Genomic DNA, 19,254 nt, shown 5'->3' on the forward strand with positions numbered 1-19,254 from the left:
ATTCCTATTTTGATGCAATTTTATCTGTATATGGTTAATTATTTTAAATCATAAAATTAATACAATTCAATTACTTTTGAATCATTTACGAGGGTCGTTTGAAAAGTCCGTGCAAAGTCAGAGAGATAGCACCACTGGCGCGTATCGAGGTTATGTTTAGTTAGTAGGATCTCTTGGAAGAACACACACACCAAGTTTCAGCCAGATCGGTCTATTTCTTTGTGTTTGGCATTCGTTTGAATCGAGGAAGTCGAGTGATTTTCAAAAAATGGACGAAAAAGAATTTCGTGTGTTGTTGATTAAACACTACTTTATGAAAGGCAAAACGCCTCAGGAGACTAAAGAGAAGCTTGATAAACATTATGGTGACTCTGCACCTTCGATTAGAACAGTTTATAAGTGGTTTCAAAATTTTCGGAGTGGCCATATGGGCACAAGTGACGCTGAACGTTCTGGACGCCCTGTTGAGGTTTACTACTCCAGAAATCATTGATAAAATCCATGATATGGTGATGGATGACAGAAGAGTGAAGGTGCGTGAGGAGGGATTCGCAAGGAATAATCCTCATCGACTATCTGGAAAAGGGTAAAACTATTACAGGTGCATATTATTCATCGTTATTGGACCGTTTGAAAACCGAGCTGCAAGAAAAACGCCCACGATTGGCCCACAAAAAAGTCCTTTTCCATCACGACAACGCACCAGCTCACACCTCAGCAGTTGTGGTCGCAAAATTAATGGAAATAGGGTTCCAACTCGTTTCACATCCCCCCTAATCTCCAGACTTGGCTCCCTCGGACTACTATTTCTTCCCCAATATGAAGAAATGGCTGGCGGGAAAAAGATTTTATTCAAACGAGGAGGTGATTGCAGAAACGAATGGCTACTTTTCAGACTTGGACAAATCCTATTATTCGGAAGGGATCAACAAACTAGAGCAGCGTTGGACGAAGTGTATAAGCCTAAAAGGAGACTATGTTGAAAAATAAAAAAGGTTTACCCCAAAAAATTAAGTAGTTTTTACTTTTGCACGGACTTTTCAAACGACCCTCGTATATATTTTCAAATGCTTTTATTGGCCATTTCAACTAACAAAGGCAATAGTTTAGTCTTTTGTTTCAGACACATTAAGTATTATTAAAGTTTAAACATGGATACAATAAAAAAAAACTTCTTCTTACGTCTCTAACTGATCTACGACTTGTTGATGGACTTAATTTCGTCCTGATGCCCTTGTTGTAGTCTTATTTAGTTGTTTTATGTAAGACGTCATCTGCTTAGCACTTCCCCCATGCATATTTATGCATGCCACGTAGTTGTAACTACCGTAAATAGCGCATCTTAACACTATTAGTTATCTCTTACGTAATTCAATCTTAGGCGATTTAATTAAAGACCTTTGCTTAGTTTTATTTTATATTATTATTTTAAAAGATGTTTTTATTAATCTGTGATCAAATGAAAATATTTTTTTATATTTGAAATAATTATTATTATTTAAAAAAAGTCAGACTTGAACACTAATTTTTTGCTTAAAAAAAGTATTTGAACGGTAGTTACTGATCTACGTCTTACGATACTTCGGCGGTGCTTCTGCCTTCCTGTATTCTTTAATTACAATCCTCTTCCTTGTACAGGGCGCTGCCTTGGGCTCTTCATAGACAAACAACTCATTTGAACCGTCTCCAGACTTTAAAGACAGAGCAATGATAAAACGTGCGAAACTGCTTAACAGACTACTTGGACGACGCTCCAAATTACCCATTGAACTCAAACGCTTAATATACAGTACTATCCTCAAACCTATGTGGACTTAAAGGACTAGAGCTGTGGGGTTCAGCCAAAACCTACCATCAGACGGATAGTACAAGATATTTCAATCAAAACTCCTGCCGACAGTTAGCTGACACTTCTTTCTACGTGACAAAATTTAACTTTTCATAAAGACCTCTTAACATCCCATTAAACTAAAAACAAGTGAACCTATATTCATGAATCTATGGTATCATTCGATTCAGGAATTTCACGTTGATTTGCTCTTAGGAAGTCTCGACACATTACCCATATTGATAATTACAAATTTGAGAAGGTTGATGGCTTCTTATATCTTGGCACTTTATATGGACGTTAAAAATAATTGCTCAAAATAGAATAGAGGCTGCTAGTAGAAGCTACTATGGATTAACCAGGCACTTCAAGTCCAGATTGATCTCGCAAGAGGCAAAAGACTTTGATTAATGTATGGCTCTGAAAGTTGGACACCTAAAAAAGCAGATGAACTAAAATTAGCAGCACTTGAAAGAAAAATCTTAAGACGGATCTATGGGCCACGGTGCAAGTGGATGGTGTTAGGAGGAAATGGTAAAAACCAAGAGCTTTTAAAGATATAAACGTTGTAAAGGCTGCCCGGATTAGTAGTACTTCGATGGCTGGGGACATGTGCAGAGAATGAGCGAAGATAGAAGATGCCGAAGAGAACAAAGGATTACACTCCGGTAGAGAAAAACAAGAGTTGTTCGACCTAGATCGAGATGGTTGGATCAGACAGGCAAGATGCTTCCAAGTTGGGATTTCCTAGATTGGGTGGTTGGTGGCCATGGTCAGAGAGTTGTAGCAGAAGTTGTTGCTGGAGACCAAGGTCCGACCCAAGCTGTAGAGTCGAAGATTGATTGAGTCCCGACGCAGTAACTACTTCAGAAAGGACATATGGTTATGACTGCCCTTTACTGGGTTGAAGGGTTAATAATGCTGCAAGATGTAGATCATCAGAGGTTTATTTGCAGTTCTTTTATTAGAGAAAGAGATATAAAGTATCGACCATTATGAGTAGGTGTCAGCGAGTTCTTCTTTAAGGTGAAGAAATTGACAGGGTTTCTCCCGTTTTGCCGTTGAAATCTTTTCCATTAGAAGAAGAAGTTTCTTTTATTGCTGAATCTTCTAACAGCATTTCTTTTGGAGAGGTTTTTATCTTGAGGTTTTCTTCATTTATTTTATGACTTCTACTAACGCTTTAGAACGGCTCACTGATTAACTACATGCAGTTGAAGACATTCCCTAGTTAGTAAACTCTACTTCTTCGTAAATTATCAGAATTACTTTGGGGTCACCTTTTTTTCCATCCTTATATCCTTATTTCTCTCTCACCACAGTAGATTTTCTATGTTTTTCTTTATAAAAAAAGGTCCATCCAAGTTAAGAAATCCGAACAAGTTTTTTTTTAAAAAAAGCTCCATAATGTACACAACACTTCACCTGTAAAACGTGACAGACTGAATTTAAGACTGATTCCACTGTAAATGGTTAACATTGTTAAAAAAGAAAAAGGACAATCTATTTTCTGTGGAAGTTCATTAATATTAAATCACTCATTAAGTGTCCTGGAAAGGTGTTTTAATCCTTTATTTAACCTTTAATTTTTACCTTAAATGTTTCAAACTCAGGAGATAAAAAACAAAACAAGTTGGATGGCCGCTAACTCATGGCTCTTAACAATTTAGTTGTAAGGGCAAAAACTTTACTGAACTGAAAAACGATTCTGTCCTAACAGAATCCGAACTCTCCTAGCCAAGAGCTTGCATTTCCATCGTCATTATCTTTATGATCTTTATGGTACAATCTTCCGATACTGATATTAATGCAGCCAGGCTGCAATTAAAGCTCTGGCCTCTCCTAGCTAGAACCAAATTTCGGTCAAATTCTTGTCATGCTGCTCTCAATTTGTTAGGAGCTCCGAATACTATTTCGGTTGCTTGGTCCCCTGGTCATTCCAGGATTACGGGTAACGAACTTGCTGATGGAACAGCAAAGGAAGGAGCTGCGAAAGGATAACAATGACTCCTCAGCCCATTATCCCTGAGTATCCTATCGACGTTGTAGAATAGATGTGGAGAAGTGGATTTTTGAAGGATCATCAGAAACGGTGGAAATCCCGAGCTAAGGAAATCCTTGGCCTGTGAAAAACGGCTATAGCAGGTCCCGGATCCGCCAGTTGGTTCAGGTGTTGAGTGGACATGCGACCATCTTTTCAAATGCAGCCTTGCCCAGTGCGTTGGCTGTGGGTGAGTCCGATGAAACTGTGCGGCACTTTGTTGAGGTGTGTCCAGTTTATTCTAAAACTAGGATTTCTCGTCTTCGGGGAGGTTAAATGTTTCCCTACCGGAGATTGTAGCATCTGGTAATCTTAACCAGAACTTTCTAGGTTTATTCAGTGCACTGTGGCGATTGAGTCGCAATGCGCCCTAGTGTCCTATCTCTACTTTATTAGTTTATTATATTAGCATCTGGCAACCTTTAGCCGGATTTATTATTTTAAAACCCCGGTATCTCTCATGAGATGAGGGGTTGGTGGGGAACAATGGGCTTTTGGAATGCCTGCGTTCCTTTCCCTTTTGGGGGAACCGCCCTTTTAATACAATCAATCAATCAACGGTACAATCTTCGAAGCTCAGTTTGTTTTTCAGGTTACGAATTATTCTTAAATAATACTATAATTCCAATTACAACGTTTTTATTTTTCGCATAATTTGATTACACAAACGTTGAAGCATGTAAACAGATAAAACTAAAAAAAAATTACACTTACAGCTTCACTTACACTTAATAAGCGTTAAAATACAGAAAATTAGCTCAATTATGTAATTATTTAGAATCAATTTTTTTTATTTATTTACTAACAATGGCGGCATTTCCTATTAGCTATATTTAAGTATTATTATTAAGTAGAAAAATGATTTTATGAAAACAATTTTATCCAACCAACTTTGTCCAAATAAGTTGTAATTATTTATTCGAGAACTGGCAATTATTTGAAATGCCATGTTATTAAAATATTGAGCGCAGCTATTTGGTAATTTCTATTAAAATTATATGTGTAATTTTTTTTGTATTATTATTAGTAATATTATATTTACAATTACAACAATAAAGTTGTAAATAAGTAAATATTAAGTGCAAAAGATAAACCAGTTTGAAATTAATTATTGCTATTATTTGTACGTAATTAAATCAATATTTACTTTCTATTATTATAGTTAACAATAAAATATTTTGCGACCCTACAAATTTGTGTACGAAATTTTGTTGTCTTATTAACTTTAGATATTAATTAGATAAACTTGGCATTTTTATTGTAAACATTACACTGAAATATTGAGTTTAGAGATAGAGTTGGTGGGTATAAAACAAAAAATTACGCATACAATTTAATAGAATAAGCGCCATTTGCATTAGCACATTTTTACCAAGTTGATTTATACTGCAAAGGACAAAGCGTTGTTGAGAAGTCTCGAAAAGGAAATGTGATTTCGAGTACTAAAATAGTGTTAGAGAAAGCATAACCAAATTAAATGCTTGGAGAATCAAGGAATTCTCACCAATTGCTTGTAAAGATGATAATTCGTTGGTTAGAATCTGGGGAGTATGATTGGGTGAGACAGAACTACGATTTTTCGATTCAATTAATTTTTTTTGGTGGGGAAGGGCTATAAGTTGTGAAAAGTTTGACGTCATGCTCGGGGCTGATGATGGCGTAATTTCTGGTAGAATTCCTTCCAATTTCTTTACCTCTCTCTCTCTCTGCTTTGTGTTAACAGAACTTACCCGAGAACTGCCAGTCTTCGGACATTATTCCCTCTATACGTCATCAACTTTCATTTAAACAAACTTTTCTAACAATGATAAAATTGACGAAATCTTTGAAAATATTGGAAATCAAATTCTTGTTGAACTTAACTCAGAAGGTGGATGAAAATCTAAAATCAGTACGAAAGAAAACGTGCTTTCTGTGGCATAGAATGACAGAAAGATAAAAACTGCTTTATAAACCAGTTATATAGTACAATATATATTACAAATTCTCAGCATCAAAAGATGATTATCGAGTTTCAACCATTTTTCTTAAGAGGAAAAATTTAAAGAATGAGAAAAATACCTTCATATATTAAATTAGAAGAAAATAAATTGGTATCCAATGCCTCTATAATATCTACCAGATGTAAACAAAAAGTATTACCTTCTCTTAAAGGTTATAAATATTTCATAAATCTTATAAAAGATGGACGGCATAGTTATATGAAAGTATAGATGGACATCGAATACTATTTCTTGTCCCTCCGTTCTAACTTCACACACACACGGATATATGTATACTAGTATATGGTTGCGATTGGTATATGTATCTGTAACAGTAGGAGAGGTTATTTGAAAACCAGTACGTCGTGCTATTTGATGTATATCTGTTTGAAGTAAAAAAAATAAGAAGATCTAGTAGAAAAACTGGACTATAGACTACTAACCACCTGAAGGAATGTTATCAATATCGACTATAAATCTTTTTAAGTTGTTTTTAATTTAAGTGAATCAGACTCTGTGAATTAGACTCCTCTAGACCGGATCTTTCTTTTCAAAAGGTCTGCTGATTCAGAGAGAAACTATTATTCTTTGCTGCTGAAACTTGATCATCGTTGTTTCCGGTGCAAAAGGATATCTCAAAAAATGCGACTGAATGTTTGTAGAATAGAGGAGAGGGTAAAAAATAATAATTCTTTTTTTTAATGATTTAAGGCGCGTCAACATCTGAGGTTATTGGCGCCTGGAGCTTTTTGTTCAGCACACTTCCGGCCTCCTGACATGGTAGTGTTCTTTCGTAACAGACATTGTCCAATTCTATCCGTCTAAGCACGTGTTTATTGATTTCCTGACCAGTGTTCGAATGTTCATCCATTATTAGAGATAGATTAATGAGGTTTGGCGTAGAGAATTGGACTTCACTTATGTTTCTTTCTCACACTATAATTTGCTGACTCATAAACACAGAGCCAGCAAGTATAAGATGGTGTCCAGGCAAATCCAAAAATTCGTTCGGTAATTCTGGACAAGCGTATCACTTTTTCTTTTTGCTTTATTAGATTTTATTTTATACATATGAGGTTATTGGCGCCTAGAACTTTTTTTACAGAGCACTCCCAGCTTCAAGACAGTGTTCTTTCGTTACAGAGAAAACTGTCCATTACCCGGACAGTGAGGTGTAAGAAGCTCCTAGGTAGAGAAAAAATCTAAGGGTCAGCAGCTGGATTCGATCCTGTGACCTTCGCATTGGAATCCAGTATTCGCTAACCACTCGGCTAATCCCTTCCCTTTTTATTGAACTATTATATTCTTTGTGTAGGGTAGAAATCCTAACTGAAATCAAAACTTTTACGGATTCTTTTATAGAATCTCGTGTCTTAGCGTCTTATTTTTTTTCATTCAAAAATTATTTCTAAAATATGTACTCTTAATGAATCTTGATTGGTTATTTCTAAAATATGTACTCTTAATGAATCTTGATTGGTTATTTTTAAAATATGTACTCTTAATGAATCTTGATTGGTTATTTCTAAAATATGTACTCTTAATCTCTCTCTCTCTCTTACTGAATCTTGATTGGTTATTTCTAAAATATGTACTCTTAATCTCTCTCTTAATGAATCTTGATTGGTTATTTCTAAAATATGTACTCTTAATCTCTCTCTCTCTCTTACTGAATCTTGATTGGTTATTTCTAAAATATGTACTCTTAATCTCTCTCTTAATGAATCTTGATTGGTTATTTCTAAAATATGTACTCTTAATCTCTCTCTTAAATGAATCTTGATTGGTTATTTCTAAAATATGCACTCTTAATCTCTCTCTCTCTCTTACTGAATCTTGATTGGTTATTTCTAAAACGGAGTTTCGTATGTTCAATTTTCTGTTTAGAAATTGAAAAAAAATGTTATTTAGATTTCTTTGCTAATTTCAAATTTAGAAAGAGCTTCTTCAATTTGAGGTACCTAGCAACATGTGGTCCCAAGACATTACAAATAATAATAATAATTGCAGTATACGTATGTACCGCCGAAGGGAAGGGATTAACTATGCGGTTAGCGTATTGGATTCCCACGCGGAGGTCCTGGATTCGAATCCAGCTGCTAACCCTTAGATTTTCTCTTCCTAGAAGTTTCTTACAGTTCACTGTCCGGTGATGGACATTGTCTGTAACGAGAGATTTCTGTACGAAGGCCGGCAGTGCACTGAAAAACAAGCTCCGGGCGCCAATAACCTTAGATGTTGACGCACCTTAAATTATTTAAAGAAAAAAGAAAAAGCATTTCGTTTTAACTACTGAATAATTTTGAACTCTGTACAGATCTACAGTGGAGTAAAAAAAGTAAATAAATAATAAAAACCAAAACTCCTGCGTTGAAACTTTAAAGAAATTGGAATAAAAGATTCCTTAAATTACTTTTTCTGAAAATATTAGGTTTATAAAGAATAACAAAATTCACAATTTTTGAAAATCTAATTTCTAGAAATTTAAATAATAAAACCCTACTTCAAATAAAAACAATGAATAGTCATCGGATAAGTTTAAAAAAAAATGCTATTGAAATAATAATGCTTTTAGAAAAACTAAGGCACCATTACCTTCCTAGTTGATGCTAGCGTACTACATTATAATAATTGGCTATTTAAAATGACTAATAGCCTATAAAACAATAGACAATAAGCTAATGCCACCTACGTTAAACCAATTTTGTATTTTAACTGATCAATAAAGATTGACATTGTAGATAAAAATTGATCAACTTATTGATCAACTCTAATCATATTTAAAAAAAAAGAAGAAAACTTTACGTTCCATAATTCTGAATGACCTTAGATCATTAATGATTTAGTCCTGCCATTGGACAAAAAGTTCATTCAGAACGCCTTGCCTTAATTATCGCTAATTTTATTGAACATTTGTTCAGCTTTTATGTTCTCTCATTTAGATTATTTAAGTATTTTATTTCCTTGTTCTTCGACAGTGATTCCATCGAGGTAATCGGTAGTTTAGGATTGCTAAATCTTTATTCTCGGTCTTAAGGGATATCTTATAGAATATAGAGCCACCATTTCTAAATAGAACGCTAGGTTTTCTGCGAATAGTTCCACTTTTTAATGCTGTAAACAAGAATAAAGTGTTCTCCAATCATTTGTGGAAATATCACTGCATCAAGCGGTGGAGATTGCTTTGATGATAATGGATTCTATTGTAAGGATTCAGTAAAGAATAAAGTAAAGTAATTGCCTATTATTTCAGACAGGCTTTACATCAAACTACCAAAATAGGACGTCGTGGACGGAGGCAGTTTAAGATTAGATTAGATAGCATGACGGGACCCATGCCCCACGGAACCGCAGCCAAAAGAGGCTTATTGTGACTTCCCCCTTTACGTCTAATAGATGAAACCTTCCCTTCTGAAAAGGCTGAGGACTTTCCCTACCAGTTCCTTCTGCGCTACAATCTCCTTTGGCCTCAACATTCCAAAGATATCGTAGCGCAGTCGCTCGATCGCAACGCAATCGAATAACAGGTGAGACGTTTCCTCCTTCTCCTGACACAATCTTATTCCGAACTGATAAGCTCTATCTTGTGCAGATGCTTTCTGAACCTGCCCTGCCCTGTCAATAGGCCTGTAATCAGGGTAATCTGATTTCTGCCCAAGCACAGAGTCTCTTTGGTTCTTTGTTTACCCAACAAGGGCATAATGCTTTTGCTATGTTTGACCCTAGGAAGCATCACCCAGTTCTTTTCATGCTCTCTCTCCAGATCCAATCTCTGAGAGCCACAGGAACTGCAACCTTAGTGATCCCCTGGACAGGCTCTGGGCCAATGAAAGTACTAGCTCCTTACCTGGCCAGCAGATCGGCTGTTTCATTCCCCTTAATCCCCACATGGCCCGGCACCCATTCCAGCCGAACTTAATTGTGCCGAGCCAGTTGTCCCAGGGCCTTTTTATATTTCCAAACCAGGAAAAGAGGTAGTTCTGAAGGAAGAAAGGGCCTTTAGTGCAGACGGAGGCAGATAGCAAACATACTTTATTGTTAATATCTCACATTTCACCATTAAATAAAATCTAAGATCTAGACTAGGGGAATCGAACCCACTAAACCAACAATACATCTTTGCTTTGCGGGTCTACTCTCTTAACCGCTTGGCTACCGTGGTTATTTTTAAAGGGTCCGATATGTACAAGAGAACTTAAGTTAAATTGCTTAGCCCAGGCTAAGGGAATTTACTCAAATTGAGTAGCTCTTCAGCCTGTCTAAAATATATTGTATATTTTAATTTTATTGAAACAATTGAAAATTTCATTTATTAAAGATATTTTTTCAAAAATGATTTTAAATGTGATAAGTTTGAAATTGGATAGAATTATTCAATATTAATATAAAGAACGTAATTATATATTGTAAGACTGCCGCCTTTTCATTCGATAAGTTATTATTTATTTGTTTATTTACTATGCAACTTGTAAAAATAAATATATAAAACATTTAATTGTTATTGAATATCATAAAATAATAATTTGTGAACACAAATGATCTACAGAGATCTTTACACTATCATCCTTGCGGCTCTTGGTAAGATTTATTAAAATTATTTAAGGAAAAATGGTTCTCTACTTGAAATAGGTTACCGATCCCAACAGCGAAAGCGAGTGTCTAAAAACCAACTCAAAGCTCAATAAATATTATGTTTCCTACTTAAATTCGGGTGCCCCACCCCGTTCAAAATATAACTCCAATTTGACCTCTGATGATGGGTGGAAGTCCGTTATAATGGATAAAATTAGCGATATAGAAGGCATTTATTTATAAATGGGAAAATGAAAAACAATGACTTGATTTTCTTGCCTAAATTCAATATCTACTTTCCTATAAGATTATATTTCAGAGTATTGCACGGTTTTTCCAAATTTATAGTCTTGGTAAGAAAAAAATTTGACTTAAATATAGTTTGAAGACAATCTGTGAATTAGAACATTGAGGTTATAGTAATAGATAGTCGTATGAGTAATCTCACAGCAGATTAATTAATTAAAAAATAATTTTAACAAATCTAAAATATATGAGTAAATTAACAATAGTAAGGTATAGTTGATTATTTTTAAAATGTACGTATGACAAAAAGAATTAAAAGTGAATCGTGATGGTTAGGTTGGCAATACGAACATTAAAAGAGAGAGAGAAAGATAGATCTGAGCGGAAGGTAATACTAAACACAGTGGCACAGTTTCCTGCACAGGTTACAAATACTTCCTGTGTGTGGTGAATAGCCGCCGGCTGTATTTACTACCTCTAGCCTTAATATCAGGGACAACACCCCCGCTACTGTACGCCATTACAATCTCGTTCATTTAGATAACCTTCGTCTCTACAAATGCATCATCATCATTTCTGCCAATCAGTGGAATTTTTTTTTTAGATTTTAATTTATAACAGCTCTCTGTAATTGAGATTTGTTTCTGCACAAATACTCTCATGATTATCTTATCTTTCTCTTGAAGCTTCTTTATCGCCCTACTATCGAAGCTTCTTGATCACCCTTCTATCGAAGCTTCTCTATCACCCTTCTATCGAAGCTTCTCTATCACCCTTCTATCGAAGCTTCTTTATCACCCTTCTATCGAAGCTTCTTGATCACCCTTCTATCGAAGCTTCTCTATCACCCTTCTATCGAAGCTTCTTTATCACCTTTCTATCGAAGCTTCTTTATCACCCTTCTATCGAAGCTTCTTGATCACCCTTCTATCGAAGCTTCTCTATCACCCTTCTATCGAAGCTTCTTTATCACCTTTCTATCGAAGCTTCTTTATCACCCTTCTATCGAAGCTTCTTGATCACCCTTCTATCGAAACTTCTTTATCACCCTTCTATCGAAGCTTCTTTATCACCCTTCTATCGAAGCTTCTTTATCACCTTTCTATCCAAGCTTCTTCATCACCCTTCTATCGAAGCTTCTCTATCACCCTTCTATCGAAGCTTCTTTATCATCCTTCTATCGAAGCTTCTTTATCACCCTTCTATCGAAGCTTCTTTATCACCCTTCTATCGAAGCTTCTTTATCACCCTTCTATCGAAGCTTCTTTATCATCCTTCTATCGAACCTTCCGTGTCTTATCCAGAGTTTGTAGCACAGTTTTTTCCCAACAGCGCAGCTCCTTATTGTGGCGTTTGACCCAATTTTTGGATATACTGGTTCACATTTACATTTAATTTAAATGAGTAAACCTTGCGGATTATCGATCGTTGAAAATGGTGCCCCAAGAATCAAATTGAGAAATAAGTCTCAAGGCTTAAAACCAAAAAGGAATTCTCAGACAAAATTTAAGTGTGCCAATTCACTTAACAAGATAACATCTAATTTACATTTATACACATTATAAACACTTCGATTATTTCTTTTTTTAACAACTAAAAAGTCTGCCACTGAAAATAAATCTCTAACCTAATTAAAATGAATATATATATTTGCTTTGTAGTGTACATATAACAGGTAGTTAACATGACTGGACAGAAATTCGATACATTGTAAAAGATCTACACCTACACATGTTTGCAAATATATTAATCTTTTAAAACAATAAATAATAATAAAATGTAATAAATTTATTCATGTATCCACAAAATTATTAAAACTGTTATTGGGTCGTTGTATGAATACGAATTATCATTTATTTTGTATGTTTACTTAGTTTTGCTTTTATGAATGGATGAGGCATTTTCTTGCAAAAATCAATAAAGGGCAAGGGTCAAGAATTACGTATTTATTCATAATTGCTCAAAATTGATTCACGAAACGTTACCAAATAATATAAATATATTTATTTACAGTGTCTTCTTTATATTAGCTATAAAAGAATAATTGTCACGATAATTAACTTCCATAAATTAATTGTCAGAATGTTTTCCTTCAGATATTACAGTTTTATCAGACTTTTCTTCGTGATACATTAATTCCAATTAAGATAGATCTTCATTGATGTTTTATGAAGTTTAGGATTATCAGAATGGTTTATGAATTGATATTGAGTGGGCGTGTCCACAAAAGTTCCCACCCATGAAAGTTCTATCTTCTGATTGGAGAATCCAATCGTCCATATTCACAACTCTATCCCTGCTATCTGATTGGTTAATTATTTAACAATTATAATTTTAAAGAAATATATAGTCTTTCACATATACATTACTCGTAAAAAGTAATCTAAAGTAATACTTATTTTTTTCAGGCGCGCTTTACATTCAACTACTGAATTACTGTAGTGGACGGAGGCGACTAGCTAACATACTTTTCTGCTAAATTCTTATTTTAACCATTAAATAAAATCCAAAAAGCTTGGACCGGGAATCGAACCCACTAAACTACAGTACATCTTAGCTTTGCGGGTCTCGCCTTTAACCGCTCGGCTATCATGATTACAGATATAATCTCTACTAAGTGAGGAACATAAGCATTTACCTTGCACATTTTGCTAAGAAACTGGGCCGAATACTTTTTCCTTTTCTTCTTTCTTAAGTGTATGTAATAGTTTTTAAATCATTCGAACAAAATTAGAATGCTACTATACACGAGAATATTTCACGAGAAACTAAATTATACTTAACTGACTTAAAAATAAATGTCTAATTATGATCTAAAAAAGTACAGGGATTATTTTTAAAGAACTTATTTGGATTAAAAAGTAATTGCGGAAATTCCGCTGCATTTCAATAACAGGGTTAAAAGAGACATTTCCGCTGAAGGTAAAGCGTAATGGGACTATTCAATCATTGAGTTGTCTGCTTTCCTTTAAAGAGACTACCTTGTCACTTAGTATACTGGTTGCATTTGATTTTATTTTGCAATTTCAATATGCTGAAGAGCTTCTAGAATATACCTTACCTACTAGCTCCAACACTTCCGGCCATACCTTTATCTAACGGAATCACTTTATGGAAATGAATAGATATACCTGTTCTTGAAGTTGAGTACCATCTTATACTATTATAATACTGACCATTTATATTCTGCGATAGTTAGAATCTTCAGTTCCATAAATGTTGATACGTCTTAGCATTGTTGAGGGTTGAGAGATCGCACCTGGTTTAGGACTTATTAAAGATACCTCAAAGAATCATGTTTGACAAAGTGTAAAGGAAATTACTGAAAAACAGCCTCCAAGACTGGCCATTGTAGATTACTGCACACAGGGATAATTAGTTTCCCAAAATAACAGTAGATCAGTTCCTTTAAGAGCTTAATCCAAAAGATGTTAATATAATTTAAAAAAACTTGAATGCCTTCTTTTTTAGGCTGCACAATCTTATTGTAGATATTCATAGTTTTAGTTTTAAAATCGCCCTAAATTTAAGTTTCAATAACTCGCTCCACAATCATCAGAACATTATGAAAATTTAACCATTTGTAGAGTATATCTGTAGCTATAATCGAGTAAAATATAAAGACTTTCAATGCATTACTTTAGGAGATAATGGCTGCTAAACTTTTCATAGTTTTAAAATCGCCCTAAATTTAAGTCTCAATATCTCGCTCCACAATCATCAGAACATTACGAAAATTTAACCATTTGTAGAGTACATCAGTAGCTATAATCCAGTAAAATATAAAGACTTCCAATGCATTACTTTAGGAGATAATGACTGCTAAACTTTTCATAGTTTTAAAACCGCGCTAAATTTATAACTGAATATCTGGCTGTACAGTCATCAGAATACTGCGAAAATTTAATCATTTGTAGGGTACGTCTATATAGCCAGCTACAAACGAGGTTAATCTGACGATATATTTGTTTTTATTAAACTGCAATTAATTAAGATTGTAGTATTTGCTGGGCTTAGTAGTAATAGTAGTATGAGCCTTTGAACTGGTTTTGGTAATTATGGTTCTGTTGAAAATATGGTAAGATTCGCATCGTTGGATGGTAGTATCTTTGATTTTGTCCGTTTCCATGGGTTATACGTACGGTGTATGAAGTCTAAGAAATTATTATCCTCTTCAATCGGTTGAATTTGATGTACTCGTATATCGTGCTAAGATTTACACAGTTAGTACTGATAGGGGGCATTAAATAAGTGGATCACAATCATTTTTTTCATTTTAAGTGCTTCACAAATAAGGTTTAACAGCAAGGTATATTTTTTAAAATACTTTTTTTTGACCAAATTTCTGCTATGTTTTTCTCAAAATCTGATAGGTCTGGGTTGTTGTAAAAAATTACAGTTATAAAGAAGGATTTGCCCTATATTTTAAAGAAAATTTGGGAATTTTATCTTTTATAGAAAAAGAGAAAAAATTGTCCAAGTTGGGTGTTTTTCGTTATCCTTTTTTCTAGTGCATTTTTTGACGATCAACCCTTACACAACTGTCCTACTGTAAGTTTTTTTTAAAAGAAAACAATTAGAACTGAAAAAGTTGAATATTGAACACTATATTTTGGTATTCACTTAAGATTATTTATCTTCAAAATTGGGGATCTAAATCTACTCAGACTCTATCTCTAGAAGATTCTCTCTTTAACATCAACTTGAAGGAACTCAGAAACCTAGAATTCCTTAAACGAACATTATGGAAGTACATACTTAAATACTGACAAGTCGACAATTAATGTAAGTAGATAGTTGTTAATTGTTAAGAGTGGTCGATTTTTTTTTTTCTCCACATAAACATACTCTAGTAATTACCAGTAAATGAACTGCAATTAATGATGTAATAATTTAACCATTTTTTAATCTAACTACGTAATTAAAATATTTGTATGTTTAACACTCTACTGTGTGTGTGCCTGTAATGGTACCTCATCCACAGTTTATTGTCTACTTTATATCTCAGTAAATATATTTCTAGAAAGAGACGTCTCTTTAGATCTCTTTAGAGACGTAGATGTAATCTATTATAGTAATCCTTTATTTCGATTTAAATTTTTATATTGTTAACTTCATTTTTTCGTTTAATTAATGGATTTGTTATTAAATTGATTTTATCCATTGTTGCTTGCTTGTTTATTGTATCTATGACCGGTTTACAACCTTCACATGGATGACAATGGTGTTAGAGGTAGATTAATTAATTTGGTGTAAAGATTTAGATTTTGACTCCTAGGTTTTCTCCAATTTGGTCTTGAATTAAATTGTACCTTGTGGAATTAATTACTATAAATGTAAGGTGGCAAATTTGTTAATTTTGAAGCTGTACTCATAAATTTAACACAAAATTTTTGTTTTGTTTTTTTCCTCTCTGCAATCGTTAATTAATGAATCCAAATTTAATGAAGAAAGTGCACATTTTAATCACTGTTTTGCGGAATATTACTGTATTCATTTATTTAGTTAGTCTCATGTTTTCATTGAACATTAAAAACAAATTAACAATTCAATATTGTATATTTAATAATTATACAAATTCAATATTAATTCTTAAAAATTTTAATTAAGTTGGCAATAACTTTTAAGTACATAATTTTAAGCAAACCTGTTCTGAAACCTTAGAGAAACCTTCTCACATACTAGTCTTATCTTCTGATATCAGGTTTTCGCGAGGTAGTTAAGAAGATTTTGCTCTATAAATACTTCTCTTAAGATTAAATTAATTACAGAAAATAAGAACTAATAATAGCGGTAACAATCAATAGCAATATTTCCTACCATTGCCTGGAATTAATGGAACCAATAATTGTAAGTACTATTTAACATCAATCTAACCAAATTCTGTTTAAAGAATTAAAATTAAATTATATCTTAAACAATTTTAACTTGTTTTTTTAATACAGTATTAAAGCTCAAGTAAAGCCAGTATTCTATAACCTACCTAATCTTTCAGCAGATAATTTTTTTGTCTTAAGTTATAGTGTTAATCTTCTGGATCATTGATACTTTTAGGAGATTAATTAGTACTGAATTCTTGAGTGAAGTGTTATTTACATTTACATGCCACTGTCTAATGAATACCTATTATAATGTAACTTGGACAGACATTCTTACGGGTCTCTGAAAACTTGCATGAAATATTCCTGACAACGGCTAGCCCAAATTCCTTCCATGTAGATTTCATTTTACTAAGATAGGAGTTACTCTAGGATATATCCTTAGAATACGATTAAATGATTTTAATTAATTTTATTAACAAGAAACAAACTTTTTGATCTTAAATTTGGTTTTTGTCAGAATTTGCTTCTTTATTGAACATTTTTTTCGGTAATTTTGAAATGATTTACTTCATTGTTTGTTAATTTTTGTAGTTTGGATGTAACTCGTTGGTCTGTATACATTTTGTTTTGGAATACGAGGTCTGTAAATTAGGTAATGAGATTGATTTTTTAAAAATTGTTTTATTCAAAAAGAATTACAATTCTATATTGTCATCTTCAAAATAACTTCCTTCTGAAGCCACACAGCGTTGGAGAAGTTTCTTCCACTCCTCATAGCAGTGCTCGAACTCCGATACTGGAATAGCCTTCAGCTGGTCGGTTACAGCCAATTGAATGTTTTCGACTGTCCCAAAATGAGTTCCCTTGAGGTGATTTTTTCAACTTCAAGAAGAGAAAAAAGTCACAAGAACTCAAGTGAGGCGAATAAGGAGGCTGAGGAGCCACAGGAATGTTTTTACTGGCCAAAAACTCTGTTTATTGAAATTGCTGTGTGACAAGGAGCATTACCCGTGATGCAACACCCAACTTGTTTTTGATGTTTGGGTCTCACACGAATGACCCTTTTTCGAAGTTTTTCAAAAACTTCTCGGTAAAAGTGTTGATTGACCGTTTGACCTTGAGGTAGAAACTCTTTGTGGACGATTCCGTGGATATCGAAAAAAGAACAAGTGGGGTGTTGCATCACGGGTAATGCTCCTTGCCACACAGCAATTTCAATAAACTCAAAATCAGTTTTTGGCCAGTAAAAAACATTCCTGTGGCTCCTCAGCCTCCTTATTCGCCTGACTTGAGTCCTTGTGACTTTTTTCATCTTCCCGAAGTTGAAAAATCACCTCAAGGGAACTCATTTTAGGACAGTCGAAAACCGACCAGCTGAAGGCTATAGCCATTATCGGAGTTGGAGCACTGCTATGAGGAGTGGAAGAAACGTCTCCAGCGGTGTGTGGTTTCAGAAGGAAGTTATTTTGAAGGTGACAATATAGAATTGTAATTCTTTTTGGATAAAAAAATTTAAAAAAATCAGTCTCATTACTTAATTTACAGACCTCGTATATTACGATGATTAATGATTTTAGAAAAGTTCTGGTGTGACCATCATGTGATCTTGCTCCTGTGATTAACATTCTGTTACAGTGAATCTGTAACGTATATTTAGTACACGTTAAAACTTGAAACTTTGAAGACAATATTTGGGGGAATTAATGTGAGTAAAGTTCGTATCAGTGTCTAGAATTAAAGTGTTTTGGTCCACAGAACCCAGACTTTTACCGATTCCTCAGCTTATTAGATTTCTATACCAGTTTTTTTATTATTATTATTATTATTAAAATCATGTTCCTCTTGGCTAGATCCAATTGTTCTTTATCTGAAGAACTGAAAGAATGCTGGAAGCCAGCCTGTTTGGTTCTGCTTGCCAATCAGTTATTCTCTACTTATCCGCAGGCTGATTTTTAAGTAATAACGAAATACCAAGATCGATCAGCTATTTTTAATACATAGATATAACAAAAAAATCAGCCTGCAAATCTATAAAACTTTTTAACTACAAAACAGGTCTATTGTGTGGGGTTCAAAAGAAAAATATCCGATGTGAATTAAATCTTTTTCTTTTTTTTCCCAGCAAATGAAGTTGAAGCCGGCATAACTCTCCGACTACGTGATATTATTCTGATTATGCCCGACAACCACATTGCTTTTTTTTTCTTTCTTCGTCTCTAAAATGATAAAAGAAATAAGAAACCATAATTGATGTGATGGTAAGTAAGAACCTGCAGTTATGCTGCCCATCTTGTAGGCCAACTGTGCGCTAGTCCTAAGACTGCATTGTCTTCTTCTTCTTCTTCTTTATCTAGTTCTGCATTGGTTTGTTATATTCTTGCTTAGTTTCGTCTCTTCAACCAGTACCGCATTTTCTTTTGTAAGATTTCTTTCTCACTTGGTTAATATGATTCTTTTTCTTTGGGGAGGGAGAATATTACACCCAACTTTGGCATGAATGTTATCCCATCATTCTCAAGGACACCTCACCTGATATAGTATGTCTTCCAGTTGTAAAAGGTGATATCTCTTTGTGGGAAGTCCTTAGTATAGAATAAGAAGCCCCTGGTAGGTCTCTTACCAACCTGTGCCTTAAGATCTCAACATCTCATTTGTTTTTAAGCTAATCTTTCGTTCATCCAGCTGTAAAAGGCAATGTTGGCTTGTCGTACATTTGGTTTGAGTGTGCCAATGTAAAAATGGATAATGGCGTGATGTCAGACA

The 19,254-nt window shown here is 34.0% G+C and overlaps 1 protein-coding gene across 3 annotated transcripts in view; it reads left to right on the plus strand.

Annotated features, from left to right (window-relative positions):
* The window catches only part of LOC141447257 (uncharacterized), a 245,541-nt gene that overhangs the window by 193,715 nt on the left and 32,572 nt on the right, over positions 1-19,254 (plus strand). The window contains exon 1 of one of the 3 annotated variants that reach the window (XM_074114597.1): positions 16,338-16,519. The exons of the other annotated variants lie outside the window; for them this stretch is intronic. The gene's annotated coding sequence lies outside the window, so the exon portion shown is untranslated. Of the gene's footprint in view, positions 1-16,337; positions 16,520-19,254 lie in introns of those variants that run through there. 3 annotated transcript variants of the gene reach the window in all.

Source organism: Rhodnius prolixus, unplaced genomic scaffold (genome assembly GCF_049639745.1).
Source record: "Rhodnius prolixus isolate KJV_2025 unplaced genomic scaffold, Rpr scaffold_7, whole genome shotgun sequence".
In the NCBI taxonomy this organism is placed as follows: Eukaryota; Metazoa; Arthropoda; class Insecta; order Hemiptera; family Reduviidae; genus Rhodnius; species Rhodnius prolixus.